Genomic DNA, 13532 nt, shown 5'->3' on the forward strand with positions numbered 1-13532 from the left:
TATTTGCTATAATGGAGGTTTGTTGTGGGAAACTGTGAGGAATAGAGAGCAGGGACGGAGAGAGAGGAGGGCACCAGTGACATACACACAGAGACAGAGACAGAGAGAGAGTGTAAGAGAAAGAGCTAGGGAGGCTGGCACATTCCTTATCAGGCACACACCTGGTGGTGGCAGATGATGACATCAGAGGTTGTTAGGGCCCTGAAAGGCAGGCTGGTGGGAACATCTATTCGCTAACAGTGTACCATTGAGTTACACCTAAAGTTAGGATTAGACTTTACAGAGTACAACAGAAAACCTGAAGTAATGTTGATTTGAAACTTTTTCCCTACGTAAAAGCCTGGAGAGTTAATGCAGTTGTGATGTAGTGGATCTCAGTGCCAAGAATACAAATTCTTCATGTGTTTTACATTCCACTGTTACCATAGGAGCCAAGATTGTAGTTAGAGCCTCACATTGCAATTTCAGGAAGAGGAACAATTTCTCTACTTAAAAAACATGATGTTTTTGGAGATCATAAGTTGTTTTTAAGCTACTTTCTAATTGGTTGTTGCATAGTCCTATGGCTATGGCTAGCTATAAGGCAGTCTAGGATATTAAGCTCTGTAGACTCTAAGGCCTCATGCTAAGGCAAAACATAGAAGTTTTGATGTAAGGAATAGAAGGAGATTGGAAGGTGGGAAGAAGAAGAGGGAGAGAGAGAAAGGGAGAGAGGAGAGAAAGATTAGGATGCAGGCAGTGTATTCTCCCTGACACCCGTGAATCATTAAAAGCAAAAAGCACATTCCTCTGATGCCCCTGTAAGCTGGAGATGCCTCTGGTTGCAAGGCAGTGGCCACAAAAGAAAATGAGGCTGGTATTGTAGCAAACCAAGAAACTTGTCAGAACCTTTTAGCTTCAAGTTGAACTGTGCTTTCTTTGTGTATTGTGTTGGCGTGATTTCTTTTACTGGTGATAATCTCAGAGTCTAAAATGAAAGTAGTACTTAGTAATTGTTGGGCCAGGAAGAGCTGGTCAAGTAGGATCAAAGAATAGCCAACTATGCTGCACTTTACTTTCTTCAGAGAGCTCACCACAGGGCAAGGTTGTGGGAGTGTTGGGCTTGCTTGCTACCTTCTTCCTCTTCTTTAGTTCCAAACCATCTGCCCATATATTTTTATCTTTATATGGGAAATAAACCTGGCCATTTTAAGCCATGTTAGTTTATGAATACTTCTACCAACATTCTGTTTGTCTTTAATCCTTTCCTAAAACACTAAAAATCCAGAGAAATCAATGTTGTATGAATCCTTGTACTACCTAACTTAAATTATTTCTTAAACTTGGGGGAAAATCCCTTCTGTATGTATGTTATGTGTGTGTGGATGTAGTGTGTGTGGATGTGTGGATGTGAATGTGGACACATGCATGCTATAGTGTGTCTCTCTCTCTCTGTGTGTGTGTGTGTGTGTGTGTGTGTGTGTGTGTGTGTGTGTGTGTGGGTCAGGACAGCCTTAGGTGTTGGTTCTTGCCTTCTACCTTGTCTTGGTTGCTGCTGCATGTGCCCTTCTGGCCAAATCCAGAGCTTTCCCAGACTCTTCCTGTCACCACCCAGCTAGCTCAGGAATTACAGATGCGTGCTGTTGTCCCTGGCTTTATGTAATTTCTGGGGGTATGAACTCAGCCCCATACTTGAAGCATATGTTTAACCCACTAAGGCATCTTTTTACCCCTAACCTAAATATTTTAAGAGTGTGTTTTCAAACATCAGGAGTTAAATTATTTGAAAATGAGTAGGTAAGTGTTCTGTGGATTGATAGTACCATTTTTCATCAGGCCGTAGGATTCCCCAGGTACAAATAACAAATCTGTCCATCTCCTCCTCTGTAGGATTCCTTGTTCAAGCAGTTACATGCCTCACTTCGAGTTTGTATTCTGTAAAAAGGATAGTAATTGACTTGTGATGGGCCAGTGAGACTATTAGCCATATAGTTCTTGACCTAATCAAAGGTGCCTGTCTGTAAAGGTCAAAAATGAAATCAATAAATCCTCTTTTTCTAATATTAAAAAAAAGCATTCTGTCATTATATTAAAGGTGTTAACAATAATAGAAACACCTAGGGTAAGTTTTGCTTGCCAGGTAATAGTTGCAACAGCAGCAAACAGAGTTAACAAACAGTGTAATGTAAATAATAGTCCTGAATGTTTGTTGTGGCCTACTGTCTGCTGATTGTGACACTATTATTTATGTGCTTTTCTCACATAAGCTTGAATGAGCTAGACAGTATTAAAATTCCCATTTTACAGATAAGAAAATTAAAGATCAGAGTGAACTGACCTTCGATCCCCAGTCTGTCTGACTCCAGGGTCTGTGTGATGAAGAAGTGCCTGAAGATTAGGTGCCAGGGCTACACAAAGCTTTGTGGTTAGAGGGACCGATTGGCTAAAGGGGTGTGTTCTGAACATGCTGCCATGTGGAGACGTGTAGATGCATGTTAGTAAGTGAAACTTTCTGTAGATTTGAATATATAAGAAAGATGTCTAGTGGCTGTATAGTTTTCATTTACAAGGACAGTTTTGTCTTTGAAATTCCCATGAATTACGCAAGTGAAGTCCTTTCCCCTCCTTCCCTGCCCCTCAGACTTTACACAGTCATTTAGAATACTTAACTCGAGGGCTCATTCAGTATCTGAACCCCCTAAGTTCCTTTGTGTTTGTTTACAGTTAATGTGTTAAGAACCATTGACATTTGAAGATCATCAGAAGTGAAGATAAAACATCTCAAAAATTATAATGTAAGTGAATGGGAAACTAAAAAAAATGAACAGAAATTAATATTGCCAGTAATATCTTCGAATCTGATATTATCCCAGATGAAATTTGTGTGTATATGTAACCAGTGACTTCAAACTTTAATCTCAATTCCATGTTCCAGTCAAGAGCATCCTGTGATTTCTACCTGGGGAAAGCAGTCGTTAAGTTTTAGTCATCTAGTAATTTTCCATTAGACTCTGAGACCTGAGAATGCTTCTGTATACTTCCTCTCTTTTCTGCCTTAGGACTTTGAAATGTGATATGCGAACAGGGTGAATAGGGTACAAATTATATTTGTGTGGAGACTTTTCTGGTAACATACATGTGTGGTTTATGATGCTACCATTTTGAATCTCTTAGTCATAAAGAGGGCACGCTTTCTCCCTCCCTTTTCTACCTGCTCCTTTCTTTCCTCTTTTTGTGTCTTTCTGATTTGGGGAGTATTCACTATGTCTTATACTCTGTGTGCTAGAATCTGCATTTGTATTTATTTCTTTTTCTTGTGGCAGGGTCTCATACAGCCCAGCCTGGCTTCATACTCACTTTGTAGCTGAGTGTCCTACTACTTCTGCCTCCAAGTGCCAGGATTACAGGAGGGCACCACCATTATTGCACCTGATTTATGTGATTCTGCAGATCAAACGCAGGGGTTTTTTAATGCTAGGCAAGCTCTCTGCTAGTTAGTTCCTGAATTCTTGATTGCTTGTGCTGTGACAGCTGTATTACTGTTAGGTCCATCAGTATCACTTGGTACTTCTCAGACATTCTGGAGACATACATGTTCTAGTCACAGGTGTGCCAGGTAAACATTGGTTGGTGGTTTCTAGCCCATTCTGAATCTTGAGGAAAAGGTCCCAGAATCTGTACTGAGAAGTTTGAGAACCATTAGTTCCGATGCTTTTTGGAGTCTTAGTCCAGCTCCAAGAGTCTGCAGGTGAGGGAAGAGACTTCGAGAAGTTTATTTATCCAGAGACACAGCCAATTTTGGCAGGTTGGGAAAGGTTAGTGCTCCTCTTCAAAGTCATGGTATTTTGTACTATATACCAATTCTGAGTTCTAATTTTTGTTGGGCTAGTCTCACTGCTTCATGTTTATAAGCCCCGCCTCCACCCCACATTTTACATCATAACCATAACGTTGTAACAATTGTACTTGGAAAGACATAGAAGCCACACATGTATCATTTGCCTGATATCAATATATCATTGGCACACTGTTTCTCAGTCTTTAGCCAGACGTATGGCTGATTTGACTTCGGAATCATTGAGTAATAATTTTGCTGGAGAAAAAGCATTTTTTTTTTTTTAATTTACGACATTCATATTCCTATCTGAAGATCTAAGTTCTTTTTTTAGTGCCTGTGAGTGGGAGGTGCCAGTCAGCTGTTCTGGGAGCCCCTCTGTCATTGTTTTTCCTCCTCTGTGAAGCTTATTTAGGAGTGGTTGAGTTTACTATGTTTGGAATCTGATGCTTCATACACCAAACCATAGTTCTTATCGTTGAAAATAACTTGTATTTGTAATATGTTAGTATTTATAACAAACTTTAAGTAATGTTTCAAACTATACATTTTGAATTAACTTTATTATTGTACATATTTTATATTGTGTCTCATAGTTCCTGAATTGTTACTATTCAGTTTCTGAGTGTTTTGAGGTATGTTTTAAAGGGCCTTTTAGGTGTTGTTTGCTTTGTGATGTGGAGGACAAAGCAAAGTGCTGCTTGTAAGAAGTTGCTCATCTGTGCACAATTCTCCTTGGCTTTACTGACACCAATTCCATTATCTTAGGTTTTGTAAACATAGGCTCAAAGTTCCAAGTAGATCATCGCTAAAATGAAATGCAGCTCAATGGAAGAGTCTGTGTTTGATATTCACAGGTTTAACCCCCAGCATTCTAAAAGGAAAAAGAAAGAAAAAGAGGACTTTTTCTTATTATGTAGTGTTAATTTCCTACCAAAGGAATTTTACTGAAGAAATTTCATGCATGCTGAAATATACTTTACAATGATACTATATTTCTACAGTGATCTCTGAAATGTTTTGAAAAGTGGAGACTGTCACAGCTGCAATGTAACTGTTACCTACAGAGTTGTCTTATTATTTAACTGTGTATGATTGCCATAATTAAATTTAAAATCAGAATGAAAAGTGTGATTACTCATCGCTTGATCTGTTGTCTTCTTGTGTTCAGATATTATTGAGTCATTAAACATGTGTTATTAAAGTAGCCCAGATTTCACTTTCATGTGTCGGAGTCTGTGATGGTTAGACATATGTTGAGGATTAAGGATCACCCAGGAGATGGACCTCATATACCCCTGTGGTGGTTATCTTGATGATACTATTCCATGTGGGAAGAAGACCTGTATTTTTGTTGTTGTTGTTTGTTTTGTTTTCCTTAAGAAGGCATTTGATTTCTCTGTGTAGCCCTGGCTGTCCTGCACTGGCTTTGTAGACCAGGCTAGCCTTGAACTTAAGTCAATCTGTCTGCCTCTGCCTCACTGAGTACTGGGACTACTGGCATGCACCACCGCACCTGGTGAAGACCTGTCTTAAATGTGGTTGGGACTATTCTCTAGGCAAGTGAACTTTGACTACACAGAATGGAGAAAGTGAGCTGTGCACTAGTTCATTCCTCTCTGCTTCTTGACTGTGGATCTCAGGCTGCTATTGCTGTGATTTTTTTTCCAGCCATGAAGGACTTCATCTTTGCATTGTGAGCTGAAATGAACTATTTTATTTTATCCTTAACTTGCTTTTGTCAGGTGTTTTAATGCAGCCATGGGGAAAGAAACTAGAACATTAGTCATCAATCCAGATTATTACCTTCAGTAATAAAATACTAAAGGATACTATATTAGAAGACTTCTTTCAGCAAATATTCATGGAAGAAAATGATTAACAAATAAATTAATATTTGCTCATCTTTTCAGTGTACTAACAGTAGCTAATAAGCATGTAGTTAGGTGTCAGTTTTATAGTTGCAAAACTGCCTTGCTTATGCAGTCCACGGTTCTTCAGGAGAGCCCTAATTTGACAGATAACAGACCTAAAATTTTCCGATGTCCCTGCTAATAAAAGATGGAATAGGAATTTGGATTTTCACCTAAGTGTTCTTCTGTCTTTACTCCCAACATAAATTGTAGGGCAGAAGTGGTAAAAGTTAACAGGGTGTACATTTTGCTGATTAAGTGAAATTTATTTTGTTTCACAGTTGATGACAGGCTCATCTTGTCCAATTAAGTCTATAAAGATTCTTGCTTCATCTCTGTCTTCTCTTTTTATTTATTTAAAACTGCTTTGTGGGGAGGAAGATTAGGGTGGTGAAAGGCATCCCTCAGTCTTGTCATAGATAGAGAAATACTGACAGAAGCAAGCAAGAAGTCATGATTTTGTGGCCTGTTATTCCTGGCATCCAACCAGTCTGTTAGATAGGTTACAATTCAAAAATATGGATGCACACCATTGGCAGGTAGGAATCCATGAGTGATAACTAAAGTATTTAACTTTCCCAGTCCAGGAAGAGGATGGGGTGTGGTGTGTGCTTTCTTAGTGCTTTGGCTTGGCGATGAGGAAATAAGCAAACATAACCTAACTCCACTTCCTCATCTCTACCCAAGTCTGGGTGGAAAGTTAGTTAATTGGTGGGACAGTGACATATATAGTAATAGTATCTGCCTAGCCTAAGAATTGATACCAATTTGTTTTATAATTCAAATTCGCAAGTAGCATGCAAAGATTACAAAGTCATTTATTAAGAGGTAAAAGGCTGCTGGAGAGATGGTTCAGAAGTCAAGAGCACTTGTTGCTCTTGCAGAGGACCCTGGTTCACTTCTCACCTATATGGCAGTCCACAACCATCCATATCTCTAGTTCAAGGATCCAATATCCTCTTCTGATCCCTGCAGGCACTAGGCGTGAATGTTGAGCACATATACACATGCAAACAAAACACTTCCTCAGAATAGTGTCAGTGTTCATGTGCTTTTTATGTTGCTGAGATCAGAGTGCTACCAGATCAGAGCTTTACTGATTAAGCTGGCTACCCTGCCAGTTCAGGCTTCACAGGGTAACCTGAATTATAATCTGGCACATTTCAGTTTAGAGTATTTCTCTCAGTAACTGAGGTGAAAGGTTTTCCTTGTACACTACACTGTGAGTCCACTTAAGTACTAATTTAACTGCTTGCTGAAAACATGGGTGGATTTGGAGGAGTTATTGTAGGACTGCTGTGGCTGCTGAGCTGATGCTAGAGCCATGGAGTCCTGCTCCTGGCCTCACCCCATCTCATGTTTACACTCATTTTTATTACAGTGCTTAGGGGCTTACTTGTTTTTTTTAAACTTGTAAATATGACCCTTGAAAAACCATACTGTGGGAAAAACAAGTCTTGCAAGCTGTTATCAGTGTAAATTGTTATTCATTGTAAATGATTGTTCATATTTATGTTGGAATTAATAGATCACATACACTGAATTGATCTGGAAATAAAACTATACCAGTTTAACTGTGTGTCCTGGATGACCTAGTCTTACTTCCTTGCCATTTCCCAAAATGCCAGTAAGCACCAGTCAGGGCTATCAGAACTCAGACCCATTTAGTGCTCTGAATGCAGACTTTCATTTCTGTCGCATACCTTGATAAAACATCATTTCTGACACCTCGCATGTTCTGTAGATGGGTTAAGTTTAAACATGTAGAGCTGGCATAGCATTTGAATAAAAGTGATTAAATGTGCATTTTACCGTGTTCTGGTGAATTTGTTTTCTGTTTTGGAGACATATTCTGACTAAGTTTTTTGTGTTACAAAACACACTCAAGTCTTTTATTATTTTTTAAGTAAAAATTTCAGCAGAATGACTAACAAGCACATACAGTGCTTAGGAAAAACACTACAGTCCATTGTGTGAGTGTTGAGAGCAAAATTTGCATTCCTAGAAAAGCTTTCTCCCAATCAGAATACAGAGGCATTCTTTAATATTCATGGACAGGCGACATTAATAACAAGAAAATACGCTGAAAGTACTTCTTTTTATGGGCTACTCAACAAAAGTTGACTTGGCAGTGAGAAAAGTCGTTTATACAAGGCAAGTGGTAAAGATCTTACTGTAACAACCGTGGTCGGCTGAGCCTGGGAGAAGAAGAAACATGGCGGATCCTGAGCTCTCTTGAGACTTGTTTACTAGGAGTGTGAACAGTAGGTGATGTGACATGTGCCTAACTTTCTGTGCTGTTTTGAGTTAAGCATGTGTGATGCTAGTTATATTTCTTGTATCTCTAATTTTCACTCTTCCAAGAAGTGTTTTACTGACTTAAGGAGTACTGGGTTAGAAGGAATCAGGAGCATGAATATTAGAATCTGTGAATGCTTAGATTTTATTTTCTGTTTATTATTGTTGAGTGCTGCCAAGTGACAATGTTACAAGTGAGGATTTTATTGACAGAGCAGAAAACCAATGTTTCAGAGATAATACTTTGCTGTTATTTTCATTAAAAAATAACGGTGGTAGACTTGGCTATGTGATCGAAGCTTGAATTAGCTTCTTGAATGGATTGAAAGTTGTGCATGGTGTGTGTGTGTGTGTGTGTGTGTGTGTGTGTGTGTGTGTGTGTGTGTGTGTTTTACAGCCTGAAGCTGAAGTGGTGCCTTGAGGTATGAGGATGTTTGAGGTGCTATGTGAACCTTATAGACGCATTGGTTTTTTTTAGCAGCATTAGTAAGGATGTTTGTAAATCTGGTAATACTGTGTTCGTTACTTCTGTAGGTACTCACAGGTACCAACATTGATTTGTTTAGGAGGGACTTTCTTAATTTGCAAGTTTGTATCCTAGTCATGTCTCTGGAATATGTGTAACTGGAGGACAGGGCTTCCAAAGTAAAACAAACCCCAGAAAAGTAGAAGGTTCTGTATCTTTTGACACTATTTGGAAAAGGACAAAATAATTCCTGTCTCCCTTCCAATACCTGGCTTGTATTACTGTTCACATCAGTACTGCACTTTGTGGTAGTAGAAGTTTTGAATAGGGCAACAAAGGAAAAAAGGACATTGTGGTACAACAGCAGATGAGCAGATGTGCGAGAATGACTAAGAGTCAGATGATGGGGCTCTGTTTGGTTCTTGTGGTGGATGAAGCTATGCCACTGGCAGAAAGTGGGAGGGAGGTTAACTGGGGATGGAGAATGAACAGTGTTTTGTGCCTGCCTTCACTGTAGATTTAAGTTCTTTTCTTTCAGAGCTATGTGTGGATGTATAGGCTCATTCATTTTTGAGACCGGAAATTAGCATTTAAATAATACTAGGTTTACTCTTTTTTTTTAGTAGGAACTAAGAAGAATATAATTTGGGATAGAAAGAGAATCTTAGATTGGCTTCCACTTTTATTAAGAGTGATGCTGAAATTTTGGATAAATGCATTTGTGATGGGCATTGAACCCAGGGGGGTTGGCTTCTACTTACTAGTCCAGCACGCAACCATTTAAGTTACATCCCAGCTGTTCCTGAGTTGTTAATGGCCTTCTTAAAGGGTGACAGTCAGAATTTAATACATTAGAGTGCAATTGTAGTGCTGTTATGAGGGGTATTTCTCGTAGGAAAAATTATCCACCTTAATAATGTAAAGTGTAATTGATGTCCTGGACAGGTTTCCAGAGTGCTGGCTTTATTCTGACCAGCTTTGCTGTAATGCTTCGTTAATTTCTAAGATTAGTGCTGTTTATGCCTTCTGTCTTGACATAACATGCTTGGTTCTCTGAGGGAGACATTAATGATCTGGGGTGTGGAGTGTTTGTGATTGCTTCTGTTCCAAAGGACACTTGGGTTTATGTTGTTTTGAATCTTATTAATATTTACATGTTATCCAATGCCTTGGAAGTTACAAGTTATGGCTTTGAGCTTTGTCATTATCTGTTTAATAAGTGTGTGCATATGTGTTTACAAATGTGTATATATTTGTGTTGTGTTTATGTGTATGTATTTGTTTATATGTGTGTTGTGTGTATGTATTAGTGTATATATGTATGTTGTGTTTGTATTTGTATATGTATGTATATTTATGTTTGTGTTTATGTGTATTTATTTGTGTGTATTTCTATGTGTATGTGTGCTTATGTGTAATTATGTGTCATATCCCCCCCATGCTCACATAATGGATATGATTTATCTCCTATGTTTTTTGTTTAAAATAATAAAAATATTACTGTGTGTGTTGGTATATGCTTGTAATGCCAGCACTTAAATAGTGGAGATAGGAGGGTGAGAAATTCAAGGCCAGCCTGGGCTACATGAAACTTTATGTCACAAAACAAAATAACATTTAAAAATTTTTGTTCTCTGTTTGGTTCTACTTCAAAGGGCAAGTTTATTCATACCTGTGGGCCCCATATTCTCCCTTTGGGAGTGTAGGTTCTGGACTCTGGAGATTCTGTTTTACTTCTAGTCTGTATACCAGTAGAAATACAGTTCTGCCCATTAAATACTAAATCCTTTAATCCTTTCTCTACTTCTTGGATCGTTATATGAACTTGGTATAGCCCCTTCCCAGCTTTAATCTCTTCGTGGAGCCATAACTTTCTGCTTGTTTAGTGAACATATCAACTTGAGTAGTTTTGAAAGAACTTCGCCTTCAATGGCATCGACATTCTTTATATTCTCTCTACATTCCCCATCTGTTTAATCAGTTTTTTCTGTGTATCTCATGTGTGTTATACCATGGACCTTTCTAGTTTTCTAGTAAATGATGTAACTGCCTGATAAGCCATATTACTCAAGAATTTTACCACACTGAACCTTTTTCAGTCACAGTCAATCTATTCTCCATGTAACTGTGGCATTTCTTTTTAAAGTTAGTCTTGGAGCATTGATTCCACCAAGGCCCATAGTTAAAAGACTAAACAGTTAATCGAAGAGTGGACTGTAAGAGTGGGAAAATCTGCTAACAGACTAATAGGAAACTCTGCTGGATAATTTTGTCAGCTTGACACAAGCTAAAATCATCTGAAAGGAGGAAACCCCTGCTAGGAAAAGCCTCTCAGTCTGCATCTCTGGGGCCTGTTCCCTGGTAACAGATCTAATACTGTACTCTGTACATCTTTACAGTGTACTCACCTAGCAGAAAGGCATGAGTAAGTCAGCACCGAGCAAATAAATAAGTAACACATGTATAAATGCATTGCAGGGGAATCCCTCAGCCTCCTGGTACATGTAGTGGCACACAAGCCAGCTCTGTCTGAAAAATCCTGAGACTAACGCCATCAGTTCCACCGGTGATTCAGTTTTCTCTCTTGTGTAGTTGGAAGAGTGCTTTCCTGGTCAGCAGACTTGGGATCATATTTTGACTCTTCTTTTGCCCCTACTGTGATACCAAGTCAGTGCTAAGTTCTGTTGATTCTTGTCGCTGTGTGCTTTATGGCCACTCCTATTTAATTTTTGTTGCTAGTTTGGACTCTATCTCTGTTTCTAGAACGTTCCCGTTTTAGGGTTTTTACTGTTGTGATGAAACACAATCACCAAGTAACTTTGGGAGGAAAGGGTTTATTTTATTTGGCTTACACTTTCACATCACCATTCATTATTGAAGGAAGTCAAGACAGGAACTCCAACAGGGCAGGAAACTGGAGACAGGAGCTAATGCAGAGGCCATGGAGGAGTGCTACTCACTGGCTTGCTCCCCTTGGCTTGCTCAGCATGTTTCTTTTAGAACCCAGGGCCAACAGCCCAAGGATGATACCACCCACACTGGGCTCGGCCTTCCCACATCAATCACTAATTTAAAAATAACCAACAGGCTTGCATACAGTCTGAGAGCCATTTTTTATTGTTTATTATTATTAGTTACATTTTATTAACTCTGTATCCCAGCTGTATCCCACTCCCTTATTCCCTCCCAATCCTACCCTCCCTCCCTCGCCATTTTTTTTTAAATAGAGGTTTCCTCCTTTCAGATGATTTTAGCTTCTATCAAGTCGACATAAAATTATCTAGCAAAGTTCTTATTAGTCTGTTAGCAGATTTTTCCCACAGTTCACTTTTTGATTAACTCTTTAATTTTTGTAAGGCACAGAAACTTCCAGTGGCTTCTTACAAAACTGAATATATCAGCCTGGATTGCAAGGGGTTAAGGATATGGGGTTGGGGTGGGGGCGGTGAAGACCTTGAATTCCAGAGACTACTGAATTGAAAGCAGTGGCTGGACTCTGAGAAATAAAGTATGGTCTGCTGGTCTGGAGAGAGGCTGGTGAAGAAAATCGTGTGTGTATTTGAAAGAAACAAATGCTGTTAGAAGTTTGATCTCTGCAAGTCATTCATTTCCTCTTTCCACCTTTGATGAGAAGCACTCCAGATGAGTGATGCCACCTGTGCTAATTGCAGCCCCAGACTGCTGAGGGTAAGAAGTCTGTGAATCAAAATAAGGAGCTGTGGAAACCGAACTATTAGTATTTAGGCAGCCTGCTTCTGGGTTGTCTAGTAACCTATTTGTCATCATGTGTTGCCAGCCAGGTAGCCACACCTGGCAGGCGCGGTTCAGTTGCACAGAAGCTATAGAAGGACCAACTGGCACTTTTTCTCTCTCCTCCTCTCTTGCTCTCTCCCCTTTCTCTGTCAGGGTGCCCCCTTCCAATTCCTCTATCATGTCTTGCTCTCTCCTTCCCTCTCTCTCTCTCCATCTCCATCCAACAAACCTCTTTCATATAGTATCTGTTGTGCACATCATCATTTCATGAACCCTGTCTAGCACTGTCAAGGCTGGCATCTCAAATTCAATTGTTCATGTTCCTATTCTAGTTTTGAATGTTTATTTAGAGGAAAAATGCCTGAGTTGGTCAAGTCCATTTTTAGGGCACCTCTCTTCTCTGAACCTTTTTTATCATTTGGAATGAGGTATATTTTGAAATTGCATACATTTGAAATGGAATTATGATTTAGCTGGATTTCTCAGACATTTTAGAAATACAGCTCCTGATAACATTAATTAATATAAAAATGAAACTTTAAGAAATTGTGGCTTATGTTTCTGAGTGAATGAAAAAAGAAATAAAAAGGAAGGAAATGACTGCTCCTAGGAATGGTGTAGGAGTTCTTTGTAGATAAAAGGGAGAGCACAGTCAGAGGAAGGGACATCTGTGAGAAGCCAGAGTGATCATGTGAGGATGAAGGGAGAGGGAGAGCAGGAGAGGAACAGCCTGGGCCAAGAGACTGGCAAAGAGAGTGAAGGGTAGACCAAAAAAGGCCCAGGTAACCAAAATGGCTGTGTTTTACAGGGGTGGGCAAGGGGGAAAGGGAAGCCCAGCCGATGGGCTGCAGAAGTTTAGAGTAGGAGGTGGTGTATGCCAGGTATGCCCAGTAACAAGTAGGACTCGGGGATGCCGGGAGAACCTGGCAGCCATTTGTCCTGTATTTAAGACCTAGCATCCCAATCTTTTTGTAGATAATAAGTACATAATAAGGGGCAATGTAATCTTTTCTGACTAGTTTCTGCTGACATTGGGGCATCGTTGGTGACCCAAGAAATCTGGAATACTGGTCAAGAGGAGCAAGCTATTTCACTCAGTGTCCAGGCTCTGTGGGATCTTCTGGGGTTAGGGAAGTACAGGCAGGTCTGTGAGGCTGGACCACTGGGGCTATTGGCATTGGAGCCTTCTAAGAAGCAAATTCTGAGGGAACACCTGGAGCAGCTGGTGATTTGTGGCACAGTCTGGAGTTGATTTGAAATCTGCTGGGACAGATGACTAGAGAGAGAA

At 39.6% G+C, this 13532-nt stretch overlaps 1 protein-coding gene across 4 annotated transcripts in view; it reads left to right on the forward strand.

Annotated features, from left to right (window-relative positions):
* Mtmr2 (myotubularin related protein 2) overlaps positions 1 to 13532 on the forward strand; it is a 54477-nt gene that overhangs the window by 5029 nt on the left and 35916 nt on the right. Inside the window, exon 2 of one of the 4 annotated variants that reach the window (XM_055615418.1) lies at positions 2704 to 2774. The exons of the other annotated variants lie outside the window; for them this stretch is intronic. The gene's annotated coding sequence lies outside the window, so the exon portion shown is untranslated. The remainder of the gene's footprint in view (positions 1 to 2703; positions 2775 to 13532) is intronic. 4 annotated transcript variants of the gene reach the window in all.

The sequence above is a fragment of the Psammomys obesus genome, unplaced genomic scaffold, assembly GCF_907164565.1.
Source record: "Psammomys obesus unplaced genomic scaffold, mPsaObe1.curated_primary_1811, whole genome shotgun sequence".
NCBI lineage: Eukaryota > Metazoa > Chordata > Mammalia > Rodentia > Muridae > Psammomys > Psammomys obesus.